This window comes from Buteo buteo, chromosome 3, assembly GCF_964188355.1.
Source record: "Buteo buteo chromosome 3, bButBut1.hap1.1, whole genome shotgun sequence".
Lineage (NCBI taxonomy): Eukaryota > Metazoa > Chordata > Aves > Accipitriformes > Accipitridae > Buteo > Buteo buteo.
Window position 1 is genome coordinate 67645560 of NC_134173.1, and position 14927 is coordinate 67660486.

Sequence of the window (14927 nt, forward strand, 5' to 3'; positions counted from 1 at the left end):
GCTTCTCCTGTCATGACTGGGTTGTCCTTGCAGATCAGCTTTTTATTGCACTATTCAAAGCATTGTAGGGGAGTCGGGAGCATATTTACTAATTAAATGAAACAGCATGTGCTATCCACATGAAAATGTCCCTGTGCTAGATATAGGACTCGCTCTGTGCAGAGGCTGATTAGCCTTCTGTGGCAGGGGCAGCTCCCAAACTGGGCACCACAGCCCACGCTGGTGCTAACAGGTACTCTGGGGTTGTGCACGCTGCAGGAAAGACCCCGCAGCTCCCGTGTTGTTGCAAAGGTGCCGGCACAGCAAGATTTTAGGTTCCCTCCTGGACAGAGCAAAAACAGTATGGGGGGAAAAAAAAAAATCACGTGGCATTGAAGCTCCTGCTTTGTTTCAGTTCTGGCCTGGAATAGAGGAGGATACATTTCATTTTTTTCTTAGTTTGTTGAGAAAAAAAAAAGGAAAATAAAGATCATTTTGCCCATATACTGGAGATTTGCTTTCGTTTTACTGTTTCACCGGTCTGCAGCCTGTTCTGTATTTTTGATGTCGTTTCTTCCAGTACAGAGAGGACCACAAAGCTACTTTCCCCACTTGCCTGCGGGATGCTCGTACCCTTCTCTCCCGTGCTGACTCGGAGACACCCGTGACCTTTCAGCACTTGCTCCTCGGGGAGGGGAGGGGGGGGGATCTTTGTCGCGATCCGTGATTCCCATGAGCGAGCAAACTCGCGGAGCCCGGGAGAAACGGGACCGAAGGCACCTCTCGAGGTCACAACCAGCAGAAGAGCAGCAGGGAAGGGCTCCCGATCCTTCCCACTCGCTTTATGCTGAAGCCGATCCCGTTCTCCCGTGGCGTGTGCCGGTCCGAGCGAGCCCCCAACCCCCCCCCCCCACTCCGCGCCGGCTGCCCCCGCACCTGCGGAGCGCCACCGCCGCCCTCGCCGTTTTATCATTTTATTTTTTTTATTTCAATTTTTGAATTTTCGTTTCGGCGCGGTGCGTGCGTGGGCTGCGCGGGGGCAGGAGCGCGGGGGCGGCCGTTTGCGCGCGCTGCCCCCGGGGCTGCGGCGGCGGCCGGCGGCGGCGGCGGCGGCAGGGGGGGGGGGGGGGCGGTGACGTCACAGAGCCGCTCGCCAGCACAACGTTCCATTGAGGCGAGCGCGTGCTCGGGCGAGCACATGGGCAGCGGGGCCCGCGCCGCTCCGCGCCCCTTCCGCGCCCCTCCGCGCTCCTCGGCCCCTGCCACGGCCCCGGCGGACCCTTTCCCGGGAAGGGGCAGCGCGGTGAGTACCGGGGCTGCAGCAGCAGCAGCAAACGGCGGTGGGGTGAGGGGAGGTGGTTTGGGGTGTTTTGGTTCGGTTTGGGTTTTTCCCCCCCCCCCCATTTTTTTTTTTTTTTTTTTTTTGTTTTGCCTTCCTCATCCCTTTGCTTTATAATTTGCGGCTCCCCGGTGGGAGATCTTGCGGGTCGCGGCGGAGTTTGCAGCTTGGGCGCGGGGGTTCGTGCGGATGGGTGGGGGTGGGGATTGCGTTGCATTTTATTTATTTATTTTTATTTATTTAAGAGGGCCGGCTCGACGGTGGGCTAAAAATAGTCACCGGCGAACCGAAATCCGTGCGGACGGGGAGGCGAAGGGCTGGGGATGCCCTTCCAGCGTCAATAAATGGCCGCGGCGAGGGCCGGCAGCGCGGGGGGGGGGGCGGCTTCGCTCCGAAATGACACGGCTCCCCCCTGCCCATCCCCCTGCCCGCCTCGGCGGCTCCTCCGGCCCCGGGGGGACGCGGGAGAGGGGGGAAACGGGTGCCCACCCCGCTCCTCCTTTATTTTTTTTGGTAGGCCTGGGGGAGGAAAACGCGTGGCCGGGAGGGGGAGTTTGGGGGGCCGGGGGCTGTGGGTTTGCGCCGGTTGCGCGGAGGTTGCGCGGGTTTGCGGGGCGAGCGGGGCTTTTTATCCGCGGAGCCGAGCGGTCGGGGTCGGGCCGCCGTCGGCCTGGGCTGCCCCCGCTGTGAGCTGGGGGGAGCGAGACTCTGCGGAGGCTCCGGGGGCCGTTTCTGCCAAGGGGGGGGGGGTTTAGGCCGCTTTTCCCTGAAAAAAAAGGCTGTGGGTTTCTTTCAGGCGCGGCTGCAGTAGGCCGCGTTTTATTTTTATATGTGAATAATATCGACATGTTTTCATTGACAGGGCGCTTTAGGACTTGGGTCTCCGTCTGTTAAACTCTGGGTTGCTGCGTCTTAAAATGCCGTGCGGAGAAATCCCAGCAGAACCGATAATTGTGTCTGAGGGATGCTGGAGGCCTTCAGCGAGATCTTTTTTAATCCCATTCGAGTTGACAAGTTTAGACATGTTCGCCTGTCCACGTATATGGTCAGACACAGTGAGTCGTGAACCTCACGCTAGTTCCTTTTTACTAGCACGTTGAAAAATACACTTTGAGCAAGTCATTGGTTTGGAACAAAAGGGCTTTTCTGGGGGTATATTAGAGCATGTTAGCCATTGCTAAATACAAAGAACACGAGGTATTAGGTACCCGTTACGGCTCTGTGAAATGGGCGTATTTATTTCTTCATCGAACAGAAATACAATCTCGCTAATGTCAGTTTGTGCCAACTGGTCCGGACTATCGTAAGACCACTTATAAATGTTGTTGTAAAATACGAGGATATTAAAAAAACCTAGCTCTGAAGTGTTGACATCACTGTAAGAAATAAGGATGCAGGCCGATACTTAGTTGTGTCTCATAAACATCCCGTTTCCTGCCTACTGTGATTTTAAAATTATTTAATAAATATGTGTATTTTCCAAGCACGGGGACCAGTCGGATGCTCTTTTGTGCTAGGTGCTGCCTATCTCTGATAAATGCCAGTTCACACCCCAGGGAGTTTCAAGTGATCCTATATATACTTTGCACCTCTTAACTTTTTTTTTCTCTCTCCTATCTCTCATAATATTAAGTCACGAGTCTGGCTTACAGCTAGCTTAGCGTCGTTACAGTTCTGATGATCTGGCCGTGCCTTTGTGTATCTGAAGTGATGTTATGTTAAGGTAATTAGTTGTACAGGTGCAGTTTGTCAGCCAATGGGAATGCCTCTGTACCTGTTAGGAGTAAAATACACTGTACATCTATACGTCTAGCATCCCTGGGAGAGAGGCTGTGCCGGTCTGACTGCATGGGGACAGCGAGAGCAGTGCCAGCTCTCTGCCTCGGCAGGGCCCGAAGGATTTTACATCTTTTGCATCTGCACCCTGATGTCCACGCAACATCAGAGCAATTCTGCAATAGCGAAAATAAGGAAGGGTTTAGGCCTGCCGCCGTTGAAAGGCCCATCTGTTGCAGAAACGAACCGTGTGTTTCAATTAGTTGGTAAAATGGAATATTGGCTCCCTGGGTGAACGTGCATGCTTGGAATATAACTTTGGTAGGAGCACACAGCTTTCAGAGATGATGGTGAGTTGTGTCTTCTGACAGCGCAGCGTGTTTGTGCAGCTCTGCAGTCGCGGTGTTATCTCTCTGTGCCCCTGCTGAACCAAAGCATAGGTTTTGGTTTAATTAAGGACTTTATCTGCTAAAATTGGAGCTTATGCTTACTTCTGTGCAAGATTTGAACCGTATCTTCCTGTTTTTAATCAGAATGCTTTACAAAGACATCTTATGCTTCCTGGCTGTATATATTTCTCTTAACTTTCATACAAGGAATTACTGGCAGGAGAAGCGACCCATAGTGCCGATGTTGTGGAGCAAGGCTAGGCAAAAATAATTGTATATCTGTATACTTTTAAGATATCGGTGCATCTTGTGTTCGTTTGTCACCTTTCACAGCTGAAGATGTTCAGTGGGTTATTACAGTATCACTGTTTTTCTACAGGCCTCTTCAGGCTTTTTCTGTCATTATGCTGGTGCGGCTCTACTAGGAATTGCAAGGTAGGGCTTACAAGTATGACATCGTAATAAAAAACATATTTTTTTTTCCCCCCCATTGCTCTGTGCAGACAATAGCGCTGGCAGGCCATGGGAAGGGGAAATGCTGTTTTTTGTGACCTGGGAGGTGTTTTCTGCTGCTTGTGGGAATGCTGGGGATTTGTATTTTGCTCCCAGTACATGAATTTAGAAAAGGCTGATGTTAGGTACCTGTGGTGCAGTGCACTGTGGCTTGGAGCAGTGCACTGCAGCTGTATACCCATCGGTTAAGCAATGCAAGTGGGTCTGTCAGAGCCCCACAGCGGAGCTTCTGTGCTGATCTTCTCTCTGCATTGCTGCTGGAGAGGCCGAGGTGGTGGGCACGTTGCCTTGAGCCCCCGCTGCTGGCCGAGGGGACGGCGGCGTGGTTTGAGGTCCGTCTTTGTGAGCCAAGAAGGGTGCAGAGCTGCAGACCGAACTGGTGGAGAGGAAGATGCGTACCTGGTCAGGAAGCTTTTGCCTGTTTGCAGCAAGGTGATACAGATCTTATTTTGAAGCACCGTGTGTTATTTTCTGTCTCCTCGCTGGCTGGTATCTTTAGTACTGAACATCTGCACAGTTCCTGGTGAGATTTATGAAGAGTGAGGAGGGAATAAAGACATAATCCGTCTCTTGGACGCATTAGCACTGGGTATGGGGCATGTTTTCCCTCATCACAGCTGGATCTGTTCCTGAGCGGGTCCGTCTTCTTATGTAGCAAAGTGCTTAGTGCCCTGGCAAGCAATACCGCTGTACGTCGGCACATGGTTTATTTATACCGGGAGATGCAGTGCCTGCTGCTTGCTTCCCTTGTTGGTACAGCTCAGCGGAGGACAGCGTTTTTTGGAGTTATCAGTGTTGTGATAAAGCAGCGTTCCTGAGTCTTTCCTCAGTTCTCTCTCTGGCAAATGCCAGAGGTTGTTTAGGACGGGGCTTGCTGGTGGTGCTTTTTTCCCCGTCACCCCAAGGGTGACAGACGAGAAGTAGCGAGATGGTTACCTGGTGCGTCAGCTCCGCTCAGCTGAGGACAGCAGTCTGCAGGGTGACACAAACACAGGGACGGGACGGGCATGTGGAGTGGTCTGGATGGTTTGCAAGCATCCAGATCTGTGTGATCTAAATGCCTTTTAATGCATCCTGGGGTGGTTTCATTCTTTATGTGAAATCAAGGTCCGAATGTGTATATCGATGTGGAGCTGTATCCTGCAAATCAGGGGCTGGTTGAGTATCACCCAGGGTTTCCAGGCAGGTTTGTCCCACCCACTCCGATGCCTGTGCTGTCACATCTTCACTGCTATTGATATCTTATATTTGTCCGCAGGTACTATGGTTGCATCCCCCATCGCCTCAAAAGGAAAATGATCCGTGAATTGCTGCTGGTATAGTACATCAGGCAGTAAAGGGCTCTCGAATGCAGCAGTGACAGGCAGAGCTAGAACCAGTGCCGGGCAGATAATTCAAATTAGAAATTATGGCACAGGTCTGTAATGGCAAGGGTGATTAGCCACTGGAACAAATTGCCAAGAGAAGGGGCAGATTCTCTCTCTGTCATTTCTGCCTTAAAACCTGAGTCGGAAAAATCGGTAGAAGTTTTGTATAAAAATTACTGGGTATGTTCCTGCAAATTAGCTCATTAGAAAGTCCCTTGATGGGAGGGGGGAGGTTTGACCATACCCCCCCCCACCATGAGGTTGGGTTCTGTGGGCGCTGGGAGCCAGCCTGCACTGCTGGAGAGTGGGCTGAGCTGCGCTGAGCTGGGGCGTGCGGAGCATCCTGGTGAGAAATAGCAGCCCAAAGCCCCATAAGGACTGTGTGTTTGCATGAGATATTTTGGAAGACAGCTTTGTCACCTCTTTTCCATGCCTCGGTCAGGAATACCCCATACCAAAACGTGTGTGCGGCCAAGAGCTGCAAGACTTTGAGAGCTTCCCGAGGGGAGAGGATGAAATCACACGGGTTCTCACCTACAGGCTGGGGGCTTGTCCAGGCACGGGACCCAGCTCCTCTCCTGGGGGTAGGAGTGAATGGCAGAGAAGCCTAAAGGAAGCCCCAAAAGGTTCTCTCTGTTTTGGGGAGAGGAGGTCCCTACCGCAAGAGCAGTGCCTTGAGCTGTAGGCTGCTTCCTTAGGGGCAAGTGGAGAGCAGAGGTGGGTGGGAGGGAAATAACATCCCGTCACGTAGTTTATTAAGCAGCTTGTGGAGGCCCTCAGCACAGTGCGGGTTGTGCTGGGAACCCCCAGGCTCTGAAGCAGGGCAGTGCAGGGATTTTAGGGTGGAAAACTCTGGTGCAGTCCTCCTCACCACCCACCATCATCTTCCCTCCATCTAGCTGGTACCTACAGTCCAGTCCGCTTCTCCCTGACTTTCTCTGAATGCCCTTTCTCTGCTGCCTGGCTTCCCTGGATAACTGCTGGTTGGACGCCTGGTCTGCACTTTAGCTTTACTGGTGGAGTTGAGCTGGTTAAGGGTACGTCATGCCAGTAACGCCTTTGGTGTGGATGCAGCATCCTGGTTCCTTGCACTGGTAGAAGCCATCGCATTAGTACTGCTGCAAGCTCTTCTGCGTCAGGGGATTTTTGCAAGGTAGCAAACGCTACAGGTTCAAAGTCATCCAGAAGCAGGTACGGGCCAGCCCCTCTGCTGCACGCTTATGTACTGCTTGCCTTTGGTCTCAGGACATTTTGTGCCTTTCCTGAAATCCCAACAGCTGGATTTAAGAGATTCCTTGCCTCGCTTTTTTCCTCCGAGTCAGGAGAACTAAAAGTTTTGATCTTTCCATCAGTGCTGCAGGGGCAGCATCCTGTGAGGTCCTGTATAAATCTCAGCTGGGGTTGGGGAGCTATTGCCAGTAACTTAGAAAGGAGAAGAAAAATCCAACTTAGGAGTATTTTTTTTTTTAAAAGCAACAACCTGTGACTCTTGGTTAACACTTTGTATTTTGAGGCCTAGATTTGATCATATTGCAACCATCTATTCTTGAAAATGTCAGCTGAGCAAAATCCCAGCTAAAATAAAATGCATTGCATTGCCTTGCGCAGTTCCCTGCCCCAGGTAGGGAGTGAGCCCTGAATGCACAAGTGGAAGGGGCTTGCAGGCTGTGCAAGAAACGAGCGGTGCAAGAGGCTAGAGCGTTGCTGCCTGTGTAGGTTTAGGAAAGGTGGCTTTTCCTGGGCAGCTTTCAGCCAGGTGCTGTGTCCTTGTAGTTTGGTGTTGGATCGGGTATTGCTGTCCCTGGCAGTGGTGCAGCGCTGACGTACACAATGTGTTCTGTGTGCTGGTTTACGTGGTGGAAACAGCAGCCGTGGGATGATGCCTCAGCATGTGGGATGTGGGGGAATGGCCAAAGCCCAGGCTGTGCTTAAACCCTTTACGTTACATTTCCTCTGCATGGGAAAAGGTCTAGCATGGGTCTGTCTTTGCTAATATTAAAGTTTGATAACACCATTATTATTAATTATTATTATTATTATTATTGCTATTGTCCTCCTCATCATTATCACTATCATTATTATTATATTAGCTGTGTTGCAGATGTAAAGTTTATTATACATTAATGTAGTCATGCTATAGCAGTCTCTAGATGTTGTGTACCAAAACCCTTTTATGCTTCAGCTGATGTTGTAAATAGGTAGTCACACCTATCAGTGCAATGACCTGTAATTTAGCACTCGGAGCAAAAAGCCACCATACATCCTTTTGGAAAGATTTAGTAATGTTTCCAGCCCTATTTAAATAAAAATGGGTTGTTTATTTTTTTTCCTCCTTCATAAGAGTAGGAAAGTCTGAAATACACTTTCCCAGAAATGATCATGGGGGGGAGCAAAGGCCAAAAGCTTCGTGCTGCATCACAGGCAATTGAGATGCTACTCACGGGTTTTAGATGATTGTGTTTGCTATGTGAATTGCTGGATCTTGATTTACAGGTATCTCACATCTGGCTTTGGTGCTTCTTGGTTTGCTTTTGGGGGTGGGGTGGGCAAAGCTTTACATTTTTCTTAAACGTTAAAAAGGCTGCTGTTAGATTATATGAAGATACTAACAAAAAAGTATGTGTGTTTGATGTTACGGAGAAAAATAATCAGCCTTGTTTACGAGCTAGGAGGTTGGACTGGAGACCCCAGAGGGTTCTTCCCACTAGCACTTCTGTTTCTGTGGTAGCTGAGGAAAAATTCAAAAACTGAGCTTCAAGTCTCCATTTGTGGAACAAAATGGAAGGAGGCCCTGGTTTCATGAATGCACAAGATGAGTAAATAAATGCGATTGAGATGAGCACGTTCAGAGGGGAAGGAAGATGCTGCTCTTTGCAGTCCAAGACGCTGAAGTAGTGAGAAATTAATCTTGAAATATTTTCCTTATCTTGGGTAGTTAGTATTAAGACCCACCAGTCCTGCTTGTTACAAGTGGCTTGGAGAGATGATGGGGTTCCCAGTGCTCTGCTGTGGGTAGGATTTGGGGGCTCTGCCCTTGGCAAGCCATTTCTTCTTCTCGCCCTTCCACTCTTCTGCTTGCCTGTTTCATCTGTGAACATGTCAGAGAAGATGCTGCCTTTCGTGCAGTTGCTCACAGTGTAGGACGGTAGAGCCCTGATGTCAGGTGGACCCTCAGAGCGTCAGAGAAATGGTTGAGGTTCTGTACTTCTGCTTGACATGGTCGGAAATGGCAATGGGGACTGCCGTAGGCTGCTGTCTTTGAGGGGGAGGTCTAGTGGCTGCAACCAACACAACTAGACAGGAAAAATGCTTTTGAAAACTTTGCACCAAGTAGCTCTTTGTTGCAAGTGCAAGTGTTGAAGGTCTGGAAATAAGACTTTCTTAGCTCCTAGCTAACTGAGTGAGTACTGGCTTTTCATCTTCCATAGCACCGTCGATGGCCATTCTTCATACAGAGGAGGAGAAGGGGAAGGGAGGCTTGTGGTAATTTTAGAATTTTAATTTTAAAGATAAGTGTGTCAAGTACAATTTACAGGTTACTGGGTGGTAACTTGGGTATAACTATCTTTGAGACAGGTTGTAGCCTGTTCAGAACTCAAGATGTCCATTAGCATCAGGCATAACATTATATGGCCTGGTGGTAATCCCCGTACACCACTCGTGGTACCCGGTGTCCTTGTCTTCCTTGTAAATCTTGATCATCTAAGAGACTTTTAGCAAAGACCTTATTTTGCAGGATGTTTTTAGTAAATTTAGTGAGTATTTTTCTTGGGTACTTTTGTGAGACAAATTACAACAAACAGGATTTCAGTTCTGTACATCCATCTGTTAATTAACTGGTAACGCTGCCTCATGGAACAAGGTGGTATGGGAGGGATTAAACAACCTGCAGTCACTTGTGCTGATCCACCGTGACTGGAAGAGCTTTCAGTTGGTCTTGCTGATGCATTTCACCTCCTTCTAATAATATTAGGAGGGCTAATATTCATAGTGACAAACACCTGCATCTTGTTCTGCTTGGAAAATCTGGATGCTGAGCAGGTAGAAATGCTGTTACCTCCACTGTGGCAGCAGAAAGACAGCTGAAGCTCATGAAGCTACGAGATACCGTCAGGGTTGGGGCTGGTGTGGTGGGATCCTGGGAGCCACGCTTTCTAGAAAGTCTTGAAGTCTGGGCTAAATCTGTTTAAGGCCTCCCTGAGGCGTGACAAAAGCCTGTGGACCCATGAAATAGCTGCTTATAACGTTAATATTTCATTTGAAGATATTAAGGGATTTCGATGCCCTGTAGAAGTTGGCAAGCGTTAAGGCTGAGCTCGTGCAGCTGCGGTTTCACCGGAGGCTTGGCTGGCAGAGCGGCTCTGCCCAGAGAGGCTCCGGACCTCCTTCCACGGTGGCAGGCCACGGTGGCTCCAGCAGAAGGAGCTTGAAGTCACGTCTGAGCCCTTTGGGGTGACTGGTACCACAGGAGAGGCGATGAGATTGCCTCCTCCCACCAGTCTTCACGCTTGGAGCCCCAGGTGGCCTTGCAGTAGGTGACGCGGCCAGGCTCAGGTGACCCCAGCGTGAAGATGATCCATAGCTCTCTTTAAGCTTTTTGCACCCAGCTGCTGCCAGGGAGCCGAGTTCTTGGACGTTGTGGGCTCCCTGGTGAGGAACAGCTCTCTGAGCTCCAGCAGTGCAGAAGAGCGTGAGGAAGGGGTTGAAGAGTCTGCCTCTGCCATGCTCTGCTGGCTGGTGGTACCTGTCCACAGCCGGTCAGTTGAGTTGGTGGGTTAGGAGCTCTGTTGGATTTCTTCTGGTGATAAGCTCTTTTCTAGCTCTTCTGGTGTTTCTGTCATCTTTGGCTGGTCAGGAGGTGCAGCCCCATCTTCCTGGAGAGAGTCGTGGTCTTGGTCTGTCATTGCATCTTGGCTTGACCACAGCAATGACCCACGTGTGTAGGGAGCCTGCAAGTGAAGGAAGCTCCAACCAGTCCAGAGAGCTGCAGCCCGTCTCCGCCGCTGCATGGGCAGCTTGCGATGTCTTTCTGTGCTGGCTTCTGTTGGAAATACAAAGTTTTGAGGTCTTTTGTTCTCTTGTTAGGGTGCGCCCTGTATTGCCTCAGGTAGCAGAAAGACTGCTTAAAGCTTTGTGCCAAAGACCTTAGGAGCTCTCTGCAGGGGAATGAAGCTCTGCTCTATAAGGGTCCAGTTTCACATGGACTGGGCAACCCCAGGAGATAAGGACCACCACAAACCTCATCGTATTCTGCTCCAAGTGCGTGCAAGGTACATTCAACTGAAGGTCCTTTTTCTAAACATATATAGCAACATTTTGTATAATGTTTAAAGGCAGTTAAGGAACACACAAAGAAAACAAGACCCTCCATGGCTGGGTTGGAGGAAAGAGGAGAAACAACATGTATCAGATGTTAGTTCATCGCTTAATACAGTACCCAAAAGATAGTCTGGTGACGACTGCACTGTTTAAACTGAGAGTTGAGGAAAATACATTTGACTGTAATTCCAGTTACCTGCAGTGATTTGAGCCTTTTCAGAATACAGAAAAAGTTAGGAAATAGCAGGATTGAGGCATGTGCCGAGACATCCTTAACTCTGCCCTCTGTTTCATCTCTTCACCCCGTTCAAACTAGGGTTAATTACCAGGAATTTTCTGCAGACGCTAGACTGGTTTGTAACACCCTGTCATATTAACAGGTTAAAGCAAGCTGTTTTATGTAGCAGATGTGTTAAATGTGAAATTATTGTGGTTTTTTTTTTTTTTAAATTACATTGCCTCCTTTATCACCCTGTGGTTGGGCTCATAGATTCCAAATTAATTCATGTAAAACTCTTGGTCTGCATCTGTTTTGTATGTCCCAAAACATGATATTTAAACAAACCAGCAGTCAGCAGAGGAACTGTGAAGTCAAGATCACGATGGACATTGTGGCCACGTTAGTTAGGGGTTGTTCTCTGCATGGTTTGATGGATGTGGTGGTTCTGATGTGGGTTACTACTTACTACTGTTTTTTTCTGTAATGGGGGATCTTAAACCACCATTAGTGGTTTAAGTGGGATTTCGGAGAACAGGGAATGGGTGGGTCTCCGCTTGTGCTCTGTTGTGGTTGACCCCTTCCCGGCTTCCTGTCTAAAGCAGGATTGTTAGATGTGCCCATCCAGGATTGCCATGGATGGTGGGATGATGGTATCTCCTTTGGAATGTCTTTTGCTCCACTCTGGTCAGCCTGCCTTATTTGTTTGTACTTTCTATCTATATCTTGGTTTTACCCTGGGTCATTGGGTCTCTGGGACAGAGACTGGCCTTTCTATCCTGTTTTTATGTAATGTCCGGCACAGACATATTTGGTATCTCAAGCTCCTGGTGGTGCTATATGTAATGCCAAAAACTAATAGCACTGATATTCTTCCTGGGGATCTGTGGCTATCTGTGCACACGATGGAGACGTGATGGCCATAAATGTGCTGCTGTAGCGTGAATTTTCTTACATGGCTTCTGTGTGGTTTTAAGCTCTGAACAGCAGTAAATGTGGGAGCCAGCTCGGTACAAGAAATGTACAGAAGCATCCCTGTGCAGGTGAAAACTGTGCTGACCTGTCAGAGCCAGTGGCCAGGGGTGAAGTCTTTGCTTTTATTCAGGGCAATGTGGATAAAAGCATGGCCCAGTTTTTCTACTTGTGTGTGTGTGTATATATCTATCTATGTCCAAGTAACTTTTATATGTAATTTTATATATATACAAACATATGTGTGAAGGCATCATTGCCTGTTTAGCTCTAACTTTGCTTCCTCCTCCCAGTTGCCCTCCACTTCTCTTTTTCTGTTTCACTTCACGTTTGAGTTTTATGCCTGTGGTGATTTTCTTAGGCATATTTCCCTTTTTTTCTTACCTTCTTTCCCCTTTCTTTCCTATTCTGGCTTTTCATTCTTTACCTTCTTGTCCACCTGTTTCTGCTCCAAGTTGATTTATAATTTCTCTTCTGTGTGGCTCCTCCTTTCTCTTGCTGGGGCAGGTTGGCCAAGCACCCTGTTAGCGTCTCTGCACACCCCGGGAGTTCACGGCCTGAGGAGCGGCCGCAGCTGTGCCCCTTATTTCTTGAAAAAAAGGAATAAGGGAGTCGGAGCTGCTCTCATTTCCCTTCTGTCGAAATGAGTCTTGACCTGACAGTTTTGGCTTCCCTTGCCTGCTCTGGATTGCAGCTGGCGTGGCCGAGTAGGTGTTTCTCAGACCTGATGGCTAAGAGTAAAATTGGGGTTAATGGCCATAGTGCTCCTGCCCTCTACCCCAGGCTTGGTGATGGCCCTTCCTCGGCGGCTGCAGTCCGCACTCGGAAGCGCAGGCTCTGCATTCCTGCTGTTACCTTTCTGCTGCTAAATTTTTGTAGGCTTCTGGCTTGCTGTGAGCCCAGGGCTTTTCCACCTGGTTTCAACCCTGTTTCTGCCCTCCGGAGGGAAGTGGCCCCAGTTTGTGGTGGTCCCGCGAGGGCTGCCAGGTCCGGATGGCAGAGGGATTTTGGGCACGTGGGCAGCTGAGCGGGTGGGTTTGTGCATGCATTGGGGATGGCTCGACTTGAGCAATCCCCATCCCTGTAAGAAAATGCTGCCCTGGGGAGATCGGGCAGGCAGCGTTGGGAGCAGGGGGGATTTTAAATGGAGTTGGGGGCACGTCCAGCACAGCGCTTCCCACTTCTGTGCAGGCAGTGAGCCCTGCGAAGCGCAGTGCCTTTGGTTGACTCGTAGATGATAAAGCCGAGCTTTTCGACTGCTTCCGATTAGAGAAACGGAGGGATCTGAAATCAGGAAGCGCTTTGGTGTTGGTGATCTAAAGAACACGCTCGATATCACTTGACAGCAGACATTTTATTCTTGGCTGCATCAGCCTTGCAGCAAGCGAGTTGGTTGGGTGGCTTTGCTTGCACAGCTGGTTTTTTTTCCCGAAAAAAAATCCCAGGACTCAGCACTGCATTTCCCGTGCTGGAAAGCCGATGCTTCCCAGCCCGGGTTTGCGGCATCGGTTTCTTCGACGGGTGGCAATTCCTGAAGGTGCCCAGCTCACGCTCCACCGAGGTCAGGCCGGGTGAGCTCTGCTGAGCACGGCTTTAGGCAAGCAGATCTGTGGAGGGGGCTTTCCTTCAGGTAGATGGAAAGATTGTTTTGTTGTTGTTGTTCTTGGGAAGATGTAACCTGAGCAGAAAATTTTAAGGGATATCATCAAGGTGAATAAACAGAAACCGAACTCCAGACCTTCTCCTTCATGTCACTGATGATAATATGTGAGGCTTCTTAAATGAAATGTGAACACTCAGTGTCATGTTTCATTCAGGATGACTTCACTTTTTTTTCCTTCCTTTTTTTCTGCCCCCCCCTCTGCAATGCAGTCTGCTTTCACAAGTGGTGCCGGTGTCCTGTGCCATCCGCCCCCTCCCATCAGCCCCCTTGGACAAGAGGCTATTTCAGGCCATGCTCATAACTTGATCTTGCTGATGGCCCTTGCACTCAGGGATCACTTAGCGCCAATTGTTAGGGTGTTTTGCTATTTTCAAGTCACTCGGGCCTGATCCTATTTCCCTCGCATGCCCAAATGGGATTTTTTCGCCCTGGTTTAGTTTGGCTCGGCAGTGGGCTGTTTGTCTGCTCACAAGTTTGGTGCTGTCAGTCCACCGCACGCAGCGATAGCACCTGAACTTCTGTAGTGGCTGCAGCCTTCGGGATGGGACCCCGAATGACACTGGTTGACTTGGGGGGGATGCAGAGGACCTTGCCTTGGAAACAGTAAGGAGCAAGTTGTGCCTGAGGTAGCGTGGCAGACAGCTGGGAAAAATCATTTTTAAAAGTCATCTGCTGATGGCAGAGCTGTCACCGTGCAGGTGGTGCCAGGTTTGATGGTGAGGCTTGCGATGCTGCTGGTCCCACATTTTTGGGCTCAAGTACGGTAGACTTGCTATACTGGGGCAGATGCTTGTGTTTTTCTTAGCCAGCATCCTGTCCTTGGCCCTGATCAAAGGCAGATGTTTCAGGAAAAAAAAGAAAAAAAAAAGTGGGTGAAAGTGAAATAGATGGCTAAAAAGTAGCCAGATCATATGAGCAGTTTTCTACCAAAACATTTCAAGGTCAGGTTGGCTTGTGCCCAAGTCATGCCTGCCTTCTGGAGGGCTTGGTGATGAGTTGTAGGTGGCAGATTTCAGCTAGCTTACAGCATCTAAACAAATAAATCTTTTTTCTTTCTCCCCCCCCCCAGTATCTAAGTGTGTGGCCTTTGCTACTTGAGTGTCGCTTTTAAGCAGCTAAAAGTTTTTCTAAGTGAAGTATGTTTCTACGCTGCAGTTGAGAGATAAATATAGCTGGTGAATTGAAAGAAGGCCATAGTATGTGTTATGTTGCCTTACCCAGTATTTTTTTTTCTTTTTGTGGTGATTCTGTGCTAACTCAAAATGGAAAACCTCCTGAAAGATGTTATTTTTCCCGCTGAAAGAAATTACATGCCAGAATGCCATTCATTGCCTTACGCTGTAACCAGTGATGGATTAAACTCCCCCCTCCTCTTCTTCAGCCGAGTACCCTG

The 14927-nt window shown here is 49.2% G+C and overlaps 1 long non-coding RNA gene across 1 annotated transcript in view; it reads left to right on the forward strand.

Moving 5' to 3' along the window:
- Positions 1–1154: 1154 nt before the first annotated feature.
- The window catches only part of LOC142029544 (uncharacterized), a 106310-nt gene continuing 92537 nt past the window's right edge, over positions 1155–14927 (forward strand). The window contains exon 1 of the long non-coding RNA XR_012649952.1: positions 1155–1282. This is a non-coding gene — a long non-coding RNA (uncharacterized LOC142029544). The remainder of the gene's footprint in view (positions 1283–14927) is intronic.